This window comes from Jaculus jaculus, chromosome 1 (genome assembly GCF_020740685.1).
Source record: "Jaculus jaculus isolate mJacJac1 chromosome 1, mJacJac1.mat.Y.cur, whole genome shotgun sequence".
Taxonomy (NCBI): Eukaryota; Metazoa; Chordata; class Mammalia; order Rodentia; family Dipodidae; genus Jaculus; species Jaculus jaculus.
The window spans coordinates 105,430,042-105,447,327 of NC_059102.1; the positions used below are offsets into that span (position 1 = coordinate 105,430,042).

The window sequence follows — 17,286 nt, forward strand, 5'->3', positions numbered from 1 at the left end:
CAGTCTTTTCAACAAGTATGAAACCTGGATCTCCACAGGAAAGGAATGAAGGAATGAAGCTGGATCCTTACATCATACAATGTATGAAAATCAACTCAAAGTGACTCAAAGAACTCAAAACAAAACCTACAAAACTTTTGGGGGGAGGGATTGGTGAAAAGCTTTGGTATTGGAATTGTCAGTTATTTCTTGGCTCTGACCACCAAAAGCAGAGACAGCAAAAATGTGCAATTCATATATCTAATAAAGGGTTAGTGTGCAGATTGCTAAAGAACTCCTCTAACAAATAAGTGGGTAGGAGGAACCCTAATTTTAAAATGGCAAATGTTGGGCTGGGGAGATTGCTTAGCAGTTAAGGTGCTTGCCTGTGAAGCCTAAGGACCTGTGTTCAACTCTCCAGATCCCCTATAAGCCAAACACACAAAGGTGAGGCAAGCGCAAGGTCGCACATGCCCACTAGGTGGTGCAAGCATCTAGAGTTCAACTGCAGTAGCTGAGGCCCTGGCACACCAATTCTCTCTCATTCTCTAAACCAAAAAGATAAATAAAAAGAATTTAAAAATGGGAGCTGGGGAAAGGGCTTAGCAGTTGAGGTGTTTGCCTACAAAGCCTAAAAACCCCAGTTTGATTCCCCAGGACCTACATAAGCCAGATGCATAAGGAGGCACATGTCTGGAGTTCGTTTGCAGTTGCTGGAGGCCCTAGCCCATTCTATCTTTCTCTTTGCCTCTTCCTCTGTCTCTCTCTCTCTCTCAAATAAATAAGTAAGTAACATATTTTTTAAAAAAGAATTTATTTTAATCCCAGCACTCGGGAGGCAGAGGTAGGAGGATTGCCATGAGTTCAAGGCCACCCTGAGATGACAGAGTTAATTCTAGGTCAGCTTGGACCAGAGTGAGACCCTACCTCGAAACCCACCCCCCCAAAAAAAGAAAAGAATTTATTATTTGAGAGAGAAGTGAGACAGAAGGAGGCAGACACAGGGGGAGTGAGTTTGTGCGCACCTAGACTTCCTGTCACAGGAAACAAGCTCTAGACATGTACTACTTTGTGCACCTGGCTTTACATGGGTGCTAGGGAGTCAAACCCAGACTGTCAGGCTTTGTAAGCAAGCCCCTTGAGCTGTGCCGTATCTCCAGCCCGTGGTTTTGTTATGGTTGCTTGTTTGCTTCGAGGGATATGGTCTCACTCTAGTCCACACTGACCTGGAATTCACTATGGAGTCTCTGGGTCTCACTCTAGACAAGGCTGACCTGGAACTCTCCAGTAGTCCCAGGCTGGCCTTGAACTCACAGCAATCCTCTTACCTCTGCCTCCCAAGTGCCGATATTAAAGGCGTGTGCCACCACGCCTGACCAGAATATATGTTTTTAAAACTTATTATGAGAGGGAGTCAGATAGAGAGGGACAGAATAGTCCTCTAACCACCACAAACGAACTCCAGATGCATGTGCCACCATGTGCTTCTGGCTTATGTGGGATCTAGGGAATCAAACCCGGGTCCTTAGGTTTCACAGGCAAGAGCCTTAACCACAAAGTCATCTCTCCAGCAAATGGGTTTCTGATAAGAGGATATAAATGTGCTAAGATGGTGAAGGTGGTACAATTCTTTGAAAATTTAAAAAATCACTGAAATTATATTTTAGTAATGAACTTATGGCATATAAATTATCTTTTAATAAAGCTGGTATTAAAACTTGACCTACACTCAGGTGAACATTAATAAGTCAGTGTTCTTTTGTAATCTTCTCCTGCTGGAGAATATGAGAAACCCATTATTTACTTCTAACCAGAATATGACAGAGATAGATGATGTCATTTCTGCAACTATGTTTCATTATATTAAGACTCCATCTCAGCTGACCGGCAGGAGAGTCTGTTACTGGTTTAAAAGAAGCCATAGGCAGGGGTGAACTGCCCAAGGAGAGGATCACATAACAAAACTGTGGGCAGCCTCTAGGACCTGTGACTTGCTAGACTCTAGTATGACCTCATATCCTTAGCCACATGTCTACAGAAAAATGAATTTTACCAACAGCCTGAATGAGCCTGAACAGATCTTTCTTTAATCAAGGCTCCAAATAAGAATACAATCCTGACCACTATCTTGTTTGCTACCTTGTGAGATCTGAGTAGAACCGGTCAACCATCATCCTAGACTGCCTAACCATAGAAAGCATGAGATAACAAATATGCTATAAATAGCCTGTTTGGTAATTTATTTAGGAAAAAAATGAACATGTACCCACTTTCAATAGACTAGCTTCTTTTTTAAAAAAAAATACTTGTATTTATTTATTTGCAAGATAGAGAGAAAAGAAACAGCCACTACAAACAAACTCTAGATGCATGAGCCACTTTGTGCATCTGGCATTACATGGGTACTGGGGAACCAAACCCGGTTAGCCTTTGCAGATAAGTACCTTAACCACTGAGTAATCTCTCCAGCCCCCACAATAACTTCATTAAATGATACTCCTTCTTCCACAGCATCTGTATACCTCTGAACTTATGATTGTGTCCATTTCTTATACTTTTAATGGTTTTGGCTTAAATATTTGGGGATTGAGTAGACAAAGTTTTTCTTCTGCCCTCACACCTAAATAACCAACACAGAAGATTTCTCAAAAGGTGAGGGACTTTTCCACATCAAACAGTAAGCAACACTGCAGCAGTGGACACCAACTAGGTGTGTTGCAGTTCAGTTCTGACATGATCTACCTGGAGAACTTAGAGCCTAGCCCCAGGACATCTTCCTCACACTTCAGATGTCAGTCACAGCTCGTTTGTGACCAGTGTGTTTGAACGGCCAGCCTCATGAACCCAGCCCAGGTTTCAGTCATTCACTGGATAAACTTATACAGAACTCAAAAGAAACACTTGTGTTTCCTGGTCACTATAAAGGATATTACAAAGGATACGGATGAAGAGATACCCAGGATGATTGATGTATGAGGGAAGAGACATGGAGCTTCCTTGATTTCTCTGGGTATACCACCTGTGGTAGGTCGAATGTAGTGTCCTTCATAGCCTTGCATGTTTGTGATTAAACTTTATACTTGATCCTCAGCTGGTGGCAACTTGGGAGGTGGAGCCTTGCTGGAAGTGTTGTGTCACTGGGTGGGTAAGTGGGGGGCTTGTGGTTTATTAGCCCAGCTCTAAGCTCACTTTCACACAGCTATGTGACAGTTTCTTGCTCTGCTATGCCTTCCCCAGTTATGATGAAACTTACCCTCAAAACTTTAAGCCTGAAATAAACCTCTTCCTCCCACAAGCAGGGTTGATTCCAGTTATTAGCTATTATGAACTGAGTAGCTATAAACATGGTTGAGCAAATATCTCTGTGGTGAAGCATGGAGCATTTATGGTAAATACCCAGTAAGGGAATAACTGGGTCTATTGGCAGCTCTATATTCATCCTTTTCAGTAATCTTCATATTCAACTCCACAGTGGCTGTACAGAGAGGGAGGGAGGATGAGAATGAGAGAATGAAGGTGCCAGGGCCTCTTGCCATTGCAAACTGACTATAGATGCTCGTAAGTTTTTGTGTATCTGGCTTTATGTAGGTACTACAGAACTGAACACAGGCCATCAAGCTTTGCAAGGGTCTTTAACTGCTGAGTCATCTCTACAGACCAACTTGTGATTTTTCAATCTGTGTTGGGGGGGAGGGGGGCATATCAGGGCTGCTTGCAGCTGCAAATACACTCCAGACACATGGGCACATTTGTGTCTGGCATGATGTAAAACCAGGGAATTGTAAGCAAGTGCTTTAACTGCTCAGCCATCTTCCCCAGCCCTTATGATTTGAACTCTACTAAAAATGTCACTTCTACTAGCTGAATGTGGTGGTACATCCCTACAATCTCAGGTTGAGACAGAAGGATCGGGAGTTCAAAGCCACATGGGCTACATGAGACTCTGTTTCACATTGGTTAGACAGGCTCTCACAACATAACCCAGGCTGTCCTGTAACTCCTACTCCTCCTGCTTCAGTCTCCTGAATGCTGGAATTACAGGTGTGTGGCACTATGGTTAGCTCTTTGCTTATCTTTACTTTCATTTTTCTGTCATTTGCTTTATTTTTCTCCTGCATATAGCATATCCCTTAAATTTTGCTTTTGAAACCAATCTATTAGTTAACAAACAACTTTTACTGTATCTATATGGCCAATAAATCTTGCCACATAATTTTAGGTAGCTTATCCTTACTCATTTCCCAAAGGCCTAGGTGGCTCAGCAATTGAGGTGCTTGCCCATAAATCCTAAAAACCAGGAGTTTGATTTCCTCAGCACCCACATAAAACCAGATGCACAAAGTGGTGCATGTACCTGGAATCTGTTTGCAGTGGTTAGAGGCTCTGGAGTGCCCATTCTGTCTCTCTCTCTCTCCCCACCCAACTCCCCAATGGTGATGCACACCTTTAATCCCAGCACTCGGGAGCCAGGATCACTGTGAGCTCGAGGTCAACCTGAGACTATATAGTTTTTTTTCCCTTGGGGGGGGGGGTCAAGGTAGGATTTCGCTTTAGCCCAGATTGACCTGGAGCTCATTATGTAGTCTCAGACTGACCTCAAACTCACGGTGATACTGCTACTTTGGCCTCCCGCTGGAATTAAAGGCATGCAACACCACGCATGGCCTTCCTACCAATTTTTTTTTTTTATTTTATTTTTTATTTTTTTTTTTTTAGGTAGGGTTTCACTCTACCCCACGCTGACCTGGAATTCACTATGCAGTCTCAGGGTAACTTCAAACTCATTGACAATCCTCCTACCTCTACCTCCCAAGTGCTAGCATTAAAGATGTACTCCACTACATACCACTTTTTAAACAGATAAACAGGATGAGGGTTATCTGCTAGGGGGATCAGAAGGTGGGGGTGCTGGAGAGTTGGCTTAGTGGCTAAGGTGGTTGCCTACAACACCTGACAGCCTGGCTTCAATTTCCCAGTGTCCACATAAAGATGGATGCACAAAGTGGCACATGCCTCTGGAGTTCCTCTGTGGTGGCTGCAGGCCCTTGAATGCCCAATTCTCTCTCTCTCTGCTTGCAAACAAATAAATGAGTAAATAAAACATTTAAAAAGAAAGGGCAATAGAGAATCCCATATGCTAAAAATATACTACTGCTGTTCTAACCTACTACCTGTACCCATGAACATAAAAGTCATTCAAAACTCAAGAGAATTATCTAGACCAAAGAAACAACTGCAAACCTTACATTAGAAGACATGATTGTGCTACCCTAGTTTTCCAGGTAAGTTAGAAAAGTTAACGGTTTTTAGAAGAGTGACACAATTTGAAAAGCAAAAACTAACAAAAAATAACAAAATCAAATAAAAAAAAATAACAAAATCAAAATAGTAAGTTCATCTAGCCTGGGCTCATTTAGCCTGTCTCAAAAGAAAGAAAGGAGTTGCAATTATTTGAATGAAATGTCCCCATAGGTTAATGTATACTTGGTCCTCAGCTGGTAGCAATTTAGGAAAGTTGTAGAGCCTTTGGGAAGTATGTTGCTGGGAGCAGGCCTTGAAGTTTTATAGTCCAGCCTACCAGTGCTGCTTCCTTTCAGGTGATGTGAAAAGATATGGTGCTCAGTGGTCTACTTTGCCATGGTACCCCTACCACGATGAAACTTCCCTTCAAAGCTGTGGGCTAGGGAGATGGCTCAGTGGTTAAAGGCACTTGCTTACAAAGCCTAAAAGCCTAATGGTCTGAGTTTGATTCCCCAGTACCCACATGGAGGCAGATGCACAAAATAGTGTATGCATGTGTGGTGTCAGAAGGCCTTTGCATGCCCATACTCACTCTCAAAAAATGTCTGTTCAAAATAAAAGAAATAAGCTCTTTCCTTCTCTAAGTTCCTCCTGGTCAGGTGTTTTGACCCAGCAATGAGAAGGTAACTATTACAGAAACCTGGTGCTCAAGAGTGAGGACACTGCTGGGGTCATTTCTATGATAATCCTGGTTTTTGTTTTTTTTTGGAATTGGTTTGCAAGAGGAATATGGAAGAATTTGGACTGGAGAAATCTTGCAGTGCTATAAGCAGAGCCTGATGGGCCATTCTGATGAGTTTTGCAAGTCTCAAATTTGAGAGAAGTGTGTACTGTGAAGGCTGAACTTATGAGGTAGGGAAAGAAGACATTGTCAGGAGTAGACTAGAAGCAGTTTGTGTAATGATCTGGCAGAAAGGCTAGCTGCATTCTGCTCATATCCTGAGAACTTGAGCAGAGTAATATACTAGTGTGTTTAGTAGGGACCTAATACAGAGAAAAAGGAAATAAACCCTAGGCACAGGAATTGCTGTTGCTTCAGCAACTGTTCAAGAGATTAAAGATAAACCAGTCGCTCTGAATTGGGCAATAGAGGGATCCCTCAAGCTACTACTAATACAAATTCTTTTGGGCTAGGGAAGAGGGCTTATTGGTTAAAGGTACTTGCTTGCAAAGCCTCCTGGCTTGGGTTCAATTTCCCAGTACCCATGTAAAGCCAGATGCACAAAATGGTACATGCATCTGGAGTTTGATTGCAGCAGTGAGAAGCCTTGGTGTACCCACATTCTTTCTTTCTCTGTTGCAAATAAATAAAAAGTCTTTAAAAATTAAAAAAAAAAAAAAGCCCACAAATTATTTTGAAGGGAAGGGCCTGAAAGAATGCTCAAGAAGTTGCCTATTCCTCAAAGATGAACTTCATCCCCACCCCCTAAATTAACAAATTTGGCCGTGTCCCCACCGGTACTGGTTGTAGAAGTATGACAAATACAGGAAATACAGTCATTAAGATGTGCCTCTAAGAAGCAGGGCTGTAGTCTCTGCATGGAAGTCCTGTGGAGCCATGGCAGGGTGCTGTGAAGATGAACCACAGGTAATAGTGGAGACCCCAGGACATTGGGAATAGCCAAGAGTATGAGATAACTGCCAAGGAAAGCTGCTGGCTCGGGAAGCAAGCAATAAATGCAGCGGGAGGGGGAAAACTGCTGAATCCCCTTGGGACCTAGAGGACTGCATCAGAGTCCAGGTGCCAGACATGGAGCTGTAGTGGTCAATGTGCGTCCTACTTAATTTGGATCTTGCGCCGGTCCAGCCTTTCCTTGCTATGAGCCCATTCCTCCTTTTTGGAGGGGAAATATTTACTCTGTGCCATTATGGGTTGGATGTAATCTATTTTTTGATTTTACAGGGCTCATAGTTAAGAGGTTCTCAGGTGAGACTTTGGACAATGTTGGGATTGGTAAAGACTATGGGGACTTTTAAAGTTGGACAAAATGCATTTGTATCATGAGATGGTCATGAGTTTACAATTTTAAGGAAATTTAACGTTTTTATAAATCTGGATGTGGCAGTGCACACTATGATTCCAGCATTCAGAAGACTAATAGAGGAAGACTGTTGAAAGTTTTTTGAGGCTAGCCTCAGCCACGTACAATACCAAGCTGGCCAGGATTACTATATAACAAGATCCAACCTCAAAAGACCAAAACCACCACCACCAACAACAAAAAAGACCAAAACAAAATATATAACTTATAACCATAAAAACAACAAAAAAAAGGACGTATGTGATCATGGAAGAAATTTCCCACCTGTAGTGTTAACCTGTACATACACAAGTGGGATGGGTGCCTTCATCCTGAGTCAAATGGATTAACTCTACTTCAAGAAGTTTTGTTCAGAAAAGACTTATGCTTTGAATCACCACTCACAGGCAATTTAAAAAGAATTTTCCCACTCCCTTCTCTCAAAGGACTAGCCTTCCTCAAGATACCACAGCGCTTGGGAGGTATATAAATGAGGCTTCAAGTTAATGCATCTCATTTAAGGAGCTTCTTTTTTTCCTTGTTATTACATCTCATTCTCAGGTTAGACCCATTCCCTATGCCAAATATGTTCTCATTGTGTACATGTCACTTTATTGCCAATTTGACACTGCCTAGGTAGGTTAATTGCAACATCAAGGTAAAATATAGAGATGTTGCAACAATCACATTAAAAAAAAATTTTATTTACTTTTTTTGGGTAGGGAGGCAGACAGAAAGAGAATAGGTGTGCCAGGGCCTCCAACTACTACAGAACTTTAGACATATGTGCCACCTTGTGCATCTGACTTGGTGTGGATACTACGGAATCAAACCTGGGCCCTTAAGTGCTTTAACCGTTAAGCTACCTTTCCAGCCCACATTTTTTGTATTATATTTTAATTTAGGTAGGTCATATAAATCAAGGAAATCATCCATTTTTTTCAGATTTTCATACTTTGTGGAGTATATGCTTTTATAGTATGTCCCTATGATTTTTTGAATTTCTCTGGAATCTGTTGTGATGTTACCTTGTTCATCTCTGATTTTATTCATTTGTGTCTCTTCTCTCGTTCTTTTGGTCAGATTTGCTAAGGGTTTATCAATCTTGTTTATCCTTTCAAAGAACCAACTCGTAGTTTCATTAATTCTTTGGATTGTTTTTTTGTTTCCATTTCATTAATTTCTGCCCTAATCTTTATTATTTCTTCCCGTCTACCGATTTTTGGTTTGCCTTGTTCTTTTTCCAAGGCTTTAAGGTGAAGCATTAGGTCGTTTACTTGTGACCTTTCTAATTTCTTAATATAGGCACTTAAGGCTATAAATTTACCTCTTAGAACTACCTTCATTGTGTCCCAGAGATTTTGATATGTTGTGTTCTCATTATTGTTTGGCTATATAAATTTTTTGATTTCCTTCTTGATCTCTTCATTGGCCCATTCATCATTTAGTAGTGTATTGTTTAGTTTCCATGATTTTGTGTATGCTCTATAGCCTTTCTTGCTACTGATTTGTAGTTTAATTCCCTTGTGGTCAGAGAGAATGCAAGGAATTATTTCAATTTTCCTGAATTTGTTAAGATTTGCTTTGTGTCCTAATATATGGTCTATTTTAGAGAATGTTCCATGTGCTGCTGAAAAGAATGTACATTCTGCAGCCTTTGGATGAAATGTCCTGTATATATCTGTTAGGTCCATTCCTTCTATGACCTCATTTAGTCCAGATGCCTCTCTGTTTATTTTTTCCCGGGATGACCTGTCAATTGAGAGTGGGGTGTTAAAGTCACCCACCACCACTGTGTTTGGTGTTACCTGTGACCTTAGTTCTAATAGTGTTTGTTTGACGAATTTGGGAGCCCCCATGTTAGGTGCATATATGTTTAGGATTGTAATGTCCTCCTGTTGGAGTGTGCCCTTAATCAATATAAAGTGACCTACCTTATCTTTCTTGACTAACATTGGACTGAAGTCTACCTTGTCAGATACTAGGATAGCAACCCCTGCTTGTTTTCTAGGCCCATTTGCTTGAAACACCATTTTCCAACCTTTCACCCTAAGATAATGTCTATCCTTTGTAGAAAGGTGAGTTTCTTGGAGACAACAAATTGTAGGATCCTGCTTTTTAACCCAGTCTGCAAACCTATGTCTTTTGGTTGGGGCATTGAGGCCGTTGATATTAAGAGATATTATTGAAAGGTGTGTATTTATGTTTTCCATTCTTTTTTGGGGGGGGTTCCAGTTGTACCTGTGCTCTCTTGTGTTAATTAGTATTTGAGTATTGCTTGTTTTTTCTAGGTTCCTTGTATGTGTGCTTTTCCTTTTCTTCAGCATGGAGGATTCTATCAAGTATTTTCTGTAGAGCTGGTTTTGTCTTCAAATACTCCTTTAACCTGCTTTTGTCATGGAATGTCCTTATTTCTCTGTCTATTTGAATGGATAGCTTTGCAGGATAAAGTAACCTTGGTGGAGAGTTGTTATCTTTCAGAACTTGGAATATATCACTCCAAGCCCTTCTGGCTTTTAAAGTTTGTGTTGAATAATCTGCTGTAATCCCGATGGACTTACTTTTGTAGGTAACTTGATTTTTCTCTCTAAGTGCTTTCAATATTTTTTTCTTTGGTTTGTGTGTTTGGAAGTTTGATTATAATATGGCAAGGAGAGGTTCTTTCCAGGTTTTGTCTGGCTGGGGTTCTAAAGGCTTCCTGTATCTGTATTGGCACCTCTTTCCCAATTTGGGGGAAATTTTCTTCTATGATTTTGTTGAAGACACCTACTAAGCCTTTGGAGTGGAATTCTACTTCTACTATGCCCTGAATGCTTATATTTGATCTTTCCATAGTGTCCTGAATATCTTGAAATTCCCACTCATACTTTTCTATAAGTTTGTCTTTCTCTTTGTTGGACTGCATTAGGTCTGCCACCTGGTCTTCTAGCTTAGATATTCTGTCCTCTCCCTCATCCATTCTACTGGTGAGATTTTCTATAGAGTTTTTTTATTTCATTAACTGTGTTCTTCATTGCTAGTAATTCTGACTGTTTTTTCTTTATTATTTCTATTTCCTTATTTATGTCTTGTATTGCCTTCTTTATTTCATTAAATTGGTGTCCTGCGTCTTCTTTGATTCCTTTGATTTCCTCTTTGATTCTTTTGATTTGTTCTTTGACCTCTTTGAATATATTTACAATCATTCTTGTGAACTCTTTCTTAGGCATTTCCTCTAACTTGTTCTCACTGCAGGACATTTCTGATGCATTAATACTTTTAGGTGGATTTATTTCGTCTTGCTTTTTATTGTTTCTTGTGTTATAATGTATATATTTTTGCATCTTGGATTAAGTTAATGCTTGGTTTCTAGCTAGCTGGGTATTCTTAGCTGTATCAATTGATTTGATGTTATATATTTTCAGGGTAGGAGCTTAAGGTATTAGGTGTGGCTCTTAAGACTCTCAGAGTATCTACAAAGGTGTTCCTAGGGGTTGAGTTTCCTTGCTATGGGAGTATTCAAGCAGGCTGAGTGGAATAAAATACAGGTAGATTCTAAAAGTTAACTAAACACTGTACACATTCAATCAAAAACAGCCCCACGTATGTATGCAAGAGTAGCTATTCTAGCAATCAGATCCTCTATCAACAATGAGGTTAAGATTTGTGGTCTGTTGAGGAATCCAAGTCAGCTTGTGCCCAAGTGAGACCCTTCCCTGGTGCAATCCCAGTTACCTTGGATGATTTTGATCTCAGTCAAGTTGCTGCCTGGGTCATTGGGCTGCTGTTCTGATTTCTGGAGCTGGGCACTGGCTTTTCCTGTGGGGCAAACCAAGCCTGGCAACTGTGGCACTGCAGATCATCACCCCCGCTGCAGGAACTGCTGCTGCTAAAGCTGCCGCTGCTGCCTCCAATGCTGCTGCTGCTGGGTCCGCCGCTGCTGCTGCTGCTGGGTCTGCTGCTGCTGCTACTCCTGGGTCTGCTGCTGCTGGGGCCACTGTTACCGGTGCCGGATCCGCTGATGTTGCTGCCAGAGTCTGCTCCTGCTTGGGTCCCGCTGTCGGCTCAAGTTGGCGTGGCCGGGTCCCGGGACGCTGCTCTGTTCGCTGGAGCTGGGCTCAGGCGGTGGGGGAGGGGAGGGAGCCGCAGCTGCTCTGGTTCTCTCGCTGCTCCACGTGTTCTTCTACCTCGCGGTCTGCTCCTCTGCTGCTCACTGCCGCTCTCCCTTCATGTTTCTTGAGTTGCAGAGAGCAACGGTGTGAGTGAAAGCTCCCCTTACATGGTTTTTCCTGCGGCTGGAGCCGAGTCTGGCGGCTTTCTGTTGCGCTGCCGCCGTCACTGCTGCGGTTGGCGGAGCTGCCGGGGCCGCTTTTGCCGGCCTGTGCGGGCTCTGGATGCTCTGGATCTCTCCTACTTCTCTGCTGCCGCTTCAATTTCCTATACACCTCACTTTTTGGTAAAAGTGTGTATTTTGCTGAGTTTTTTTGGTGTTTCCCCCCCAGGCTGCTTTGGCGTGGTACCTACGCCGCCATCTTAACTGGAAATCCCTGTATTATATTTTAAAGTAATTTTATATGACCATCCTAATTAAACAATGCAATATATGAATGTACAGTATGAGATATCTTACAAAGCACAAAGCAGCACATAATTCTGAACATGAAGCAGGGTCAGGGTGTTGCTAAAAAGGAGCCTAGAATAAGTAAAGATAGTCATGAATCAGAATTGAGACTAAAGAACCTTGGCAAGAAAAGAATGAAAAGTCACCCACTAACATCTCACTGATGTAAAGTCCAGGTCCTCCAGTACTATCAGATATGTTTCAGCACATCAGAGATGATGAAAGAAACTAATAAGAACAGTGTTCTTCAAACAGTACAGTACAGACCTGAGCAAGGTAACATGGATTTGAATCCCAATTGTGCTACTTACTGTGTGATCTTGGGCAAATTATTTAGTTTGTTTCATATTCTTTACCTACAAAATGGGCATAAGTTAGTGCCTACATGAAAGTCCCCACTAATCACAGCTTACTCTTTATCTATTTCACTTATTATAGCATACTATATAATACATTTATGTTTTATCCTTTATGGTCTGTGTTCCTCAGCTACTCTGCCAAGTCATAACAAAAACCAGACTCACTCTTATCTGTATCCGATGTACTCCCTTATATACTTAAAAGGGTGTAGTGACTACCCTGCTTTAGGAGGTAACCTTTTCTCCATACTCCTATACCTCTTCCCTGCATTATCCTTTCTTATTTTCTTTAAGAGAGGAAGAGGGAGGGGAGAGAGGGAGGAAGGGAGAGAGGGAGTAAATGAGTGAGTGTATATGGGTGTGCCAGGGCCTCCAACCTCTGCAAACAAACTCCAGATGTATGAGCTGCTCTGTATATCTGACCTTACATGGGTGCTAGAGAATCAAACCTAAGCCATTAGGTTTTTAGGCTTTTAGCAAACAAATTCCTTTAACCACTGAGTCATCTCTCCAGCCCCATTATTATTTATAACACAAATAACCATTTGGTAATACATTTCTTGCTTCATCTCTCCCTTTGCAGAAAACATGCTTCACAAAAATAAAGACCTCTTAATCTGTTTTGTTCAATCAACTGCCCCAATATCCACAAGTGCTTGATGATGAAGTACTCAAATACATAATAAATTTAAAAGCTGTCTGCTGCTGTAAATTGTGGAGTACAGGTGACAGCGACAGACTTAGAGGGTTATGGAGATGCCTCAGTGGTTAAAGATGCTTGCTTGCAAAACTTGGCAGCCTGGATTCAATTTTCCAGTACTTACATAAAGACAGATAAACAAAGTGGCGGATGCATCTAAAGCTCATTTGTAGCAGCAAGTGGCCCTGGCACACTCCCTTCCTATTCTCTCTTCTTGCAAATAAATAAATAAAAATATTAAACAGAAAGAGAGAATAAAAACTTGAGAGCACAACAGACAGAAACAAAGACAGCCAGAGTTAAGTCCGATGGAGCAATTTTCAATATCCATTTGTTATACAAAGAAAGAAAACATGAGGGTAAAGAGATAGCTCAGTGGATAAACTGCTTGTTGCTCACCCAGAGTACCTGACTTTGGATCTCCAGATCCTATTGTAAATGCTGGAAACCTTAGGGGTCTTGGTAATCCCACTATGCCATCAGAGAAATGCGAGGCAGAGACAGGATGATTTCTTAGAAGCTTATAGACCATTAGCCCTGATAAATGCATCAGTGAACAACAGTGAGAACAAGGCACACTGCCTCAAATGAGGCGAAAGGCAAAAATGGATAATGGAAAGCTTTCTTCTGATCTCCACATGGACACCATTACATGCTGCATCTGCCTTCACACATATGAACACACACACAAACGCAGTCATTTAAATAATAAAAAAGATAGGAAATATTACAAATATAGAAATTTGATTTTTAAGTATGTTACCCATCATCTCCCCCATCCCAATGAGGCCTGGTAACCTAGTTAAAACCTGCATTCTAAGACAGGCTTAGCAGGTAGCCTGGCTTGTAGTTTCAGTTGCCCAGGAAAGAGGCAGGAGAACCATGAGTTTAAGGCCAGTCTAGGCAACTTAGAGGGACACTATCTCAAAAGTTACCAGCTGAGGGAATTAACATGGGATATTTTTTTATAATCATGGAAAATGCTAATAAAAATTAAAAAAAAAAGTAAAAACAGAAAAGTTACCAGCTGTACCATCATCCTACTTATGATAATCTGCCCCTTCTTTCCATTTCACTTATTGCAGCATACTATATACAGCTGACTTGCCGTATTTATTGTTTTTCTCCCCCAATTACACTGCAAACTCATGGAAAAACTACAATCTCTGTCTCCTATCCCGATAAATTCTGAAATGCTTAAATATATAGCTACCAATCAATAAATGTTATTTGCTGGTTCAATCAGCAGAATAAATTTTAAGTACACAGTTAAGAGAACGTACTCTGTCAAATCACTAGGAGAAACAATCAGTACATCCACTGAAGGCAGGAGAGAAGGATGAGCAGTCTCATGACTGTTTTGTTGGCATTCTGATCAAGTGATATTGTCCCTTAAACTTGTCTCCTTTCATCTATCCATCTTTCTTGGGGAAATAATCTCATTCCCCCGAAACATAGCCAGTCATATAAAGACGGAGAAACAAAGAGAAGAACCACATTTTTCTTTTAATAGAGAGAGAGAATTGGTGCACCAAAGCCTCAGCCACTGAAATCGAGCTCCAGACGCTTGTGCCACCTTGTGAGCACATGCAACCTTGCACTTGCCTCGCCTTTGTGCATCTGGCTTATATGCTATCTGAAGAGTAGAACATGGGCTCTTAGGCTTTGCAGGCAAGCACCTTAACCATTAAGCCATCTCTCTAGTCCAGAGAAGAACCATTTTGAGGGATATGGGAAATACCTAATAGATGAGTAGAAACAGCTTCCCCAAATTCTAAGACCAGGAGACTCATTTTGGCTTCTAAGTCATGAATGAGCAGACAAAGAAGTTAAACTCCAAATATCTTCATAATTATGAAGCAACAGCACTGATAAATTCTAATCTAAAGTGAGTTTGCCTCTTCCCTCTATCATTGTGATTAGTTTCATTTTCAGACTCTGGAATATAAATTTTATTTTTTTATTTTTCTTTATTTATTTGAGAGAGAGAAATAGGCAGGGGAAGAGGGGGAGAAAGAGAGAATGGGAGCGCCAGGGCCTCCAGCCACTGCTAATGAACTCCAGATGCATGCACCTCTTGTGCATCTGGCTACGTGGGACCTGTAGATTTGAACAGGTGTTCATAGGCTTTGCAGGCAAACGCCTTAAGTAAATGCTAAGACATCTCTCCAGCCCTGGTATACTAAACTTTAGTGAGGCAACTATACATTCTGAAATCTCTTACAATGGATTGCTTCTGAAAAGGTTTAAAAATGAAACCCATGCCTCTGAACAACTGTAACAGTATAATAGACTCTGGAATGCTATGAGTATTCCACTCTTCCTATCAGCAGAGTGGAATCAGTGGAGTACTCACAAAGACAATGAGACCCATAAACAGAACAAAACAAAAGCCATTTGGAAAAGCCCAGCAATCAGTGTCTAGATAGGACAGACGGAATGAGGAGGAGGTTCTTGATCAAAATAAAAAATGCTGGGCTGGAGAGATGGCTCAACCATTAAGGCACTTGCCTGCAAAGCCTCACTACCCAGGTTCAATTCCTCAGGGTAATATGCAAAATGTAAAGTGGCACATGCATCTGGAGCTTGTCTGCAGAGGCCAGAGGCCTTGGTGCACCTCTCTGTCTCTACTTAAAAATGAATAAATAAAAATATTTTAAAATAAGGAGGGAGTTGGAGAGCGGGCTCAGTGGTTACGGCGCGTGGTTACATTATATAGTTAGTGGCTCAGGCGCTTGCCTGCAAAGCCTAATAATTCAAGTTCAAACTTCCAGGCATGGTGACACAAGCACCCAATGTTGCACATGCGCACAAGGGAGCGCACGCATCTGGAGTTTGTCTGCAGCAGAAGGCACCGGCACACCTATTCTCTTTCTCACTGCCTCCTTAAAAATTTTTTTAAGCTTAAATTATAATCATAATAATAAGGAGAGCTAAAGCCAAGTATGGCGATACATACCTTTAATCCCAGCATTGGAAAGACTGAGGCATGAGGATTGCCAAGAGTTCTAGGCCAGTCTCAGCTACAAAGTAAGTTCTAAATGAACTTGTGCTAGTGTAAGATACTGCTTCCAAAAATAAATTAATCAAATTAAAGAAGGTCGCTCAGATGTGTCCGTACCAGAAACCACTGAGGGAGTGATAGGTCCTTCACAGCAGCACAAGGAGCTCAAGAAAGCCTCTGGAAAGTGAAGGTAATGGCTAAACATATGCTCATCCACACCAGCCACCAGATGTTCCAAATGGCCAAGCCACAGAGTATCTACTGTAACGGGGGGGGGGGGGGGGGGGCTTTCAAAGTTGTTGAGGAGCACCAGAAAGGCCCCGTGAGCAAGTTAGCTTAGCTCCTGTTTCCATCTCCCTAGTGCTGACATTACAGGTATCCACCACTATGCCTGGAACATAACAGGTTTCTTTAGAGAGAAAAAGAATAAAAGTAAAATAACCCAATGAAACAAACCCATAAATAGTTTGCTTGGACAGGATTTTGAAATGGGGGAAAACTGTTATGTCAAATCCTCACCATAGTGAATCAGACTGCCATGAGTTCCAGGCCAACTTTGTCTACAAAGTAAAACCCAGGCCAGCCTGGGTTGCTACAGAGTTAACTAACCCTTGTCTCAACAAAACAGAGAGGGGGCTAAGGAAGACGGTGCAGAGTGTAAACGCACTTTCTGCGCTAACATGATGATGTTGAGTGTGGAGCTGTAGAACTCACGTGAGGTTGTATTCAGTAGTGTGTGTCTACAGTCCTAGTCCGCCTGTGGAAAGACAGGTCATGCAGACAAGAACCCCTGGAAGCTCAGTAAGTATTCACAGTGGTGAACAAGAGACCTTGTCTTACACAAGTGGGAGGCGAGGATGAACCCCTAAGGTTGTCCTCTAACTTCCACACACACATCATACCCCGTGTGGGCTCACACATACACGTACCAAACATATGTACACAAACAAAAGTAAATTAAATAATAACAGAATAAACAACTATAAAAGTGAAACAAATTTGTAACATATAATATACTGGCAAGTAGAAACAAACATGAACTGCTACCAGTCTGGAGAGCACATGTTCATATATTGAGATAATCTACCCAGACTGTTCAGGGAAAGAGGAAGCACAGAGATATAAATAGAAAATGGAGGACTAAGTAAGATCCAGCCCACTACCACCTGAGGAATTAGTCTCAGGATTTCTGAAGCAATCTAATAATCTGATATACAAACCAGTTCACCCTCTTTACCTTGACATTATCCCCATCATGTCACTCAGCTGGCTCTCAGGCCCAGAGCTATGCAAGTGAATCTAGCAATTTCATAAGGGTGGCA

The 17,286-nt window shown here is 41.5% G+C and overlaps 1 protein-coding gene across 2 annotated transcripts in view; it reads right to left on the reverse strand.

The window, feature by feature from the left end:
• The window catches only part of Rnf38 (ring finger protein 38), a 146,285-nt gene that overhangs the window by 78,963 nt on the left and 50,036 nt on the right, over positions 1–17,286 (reverse strand). The window lies entirely within an intron of this gene.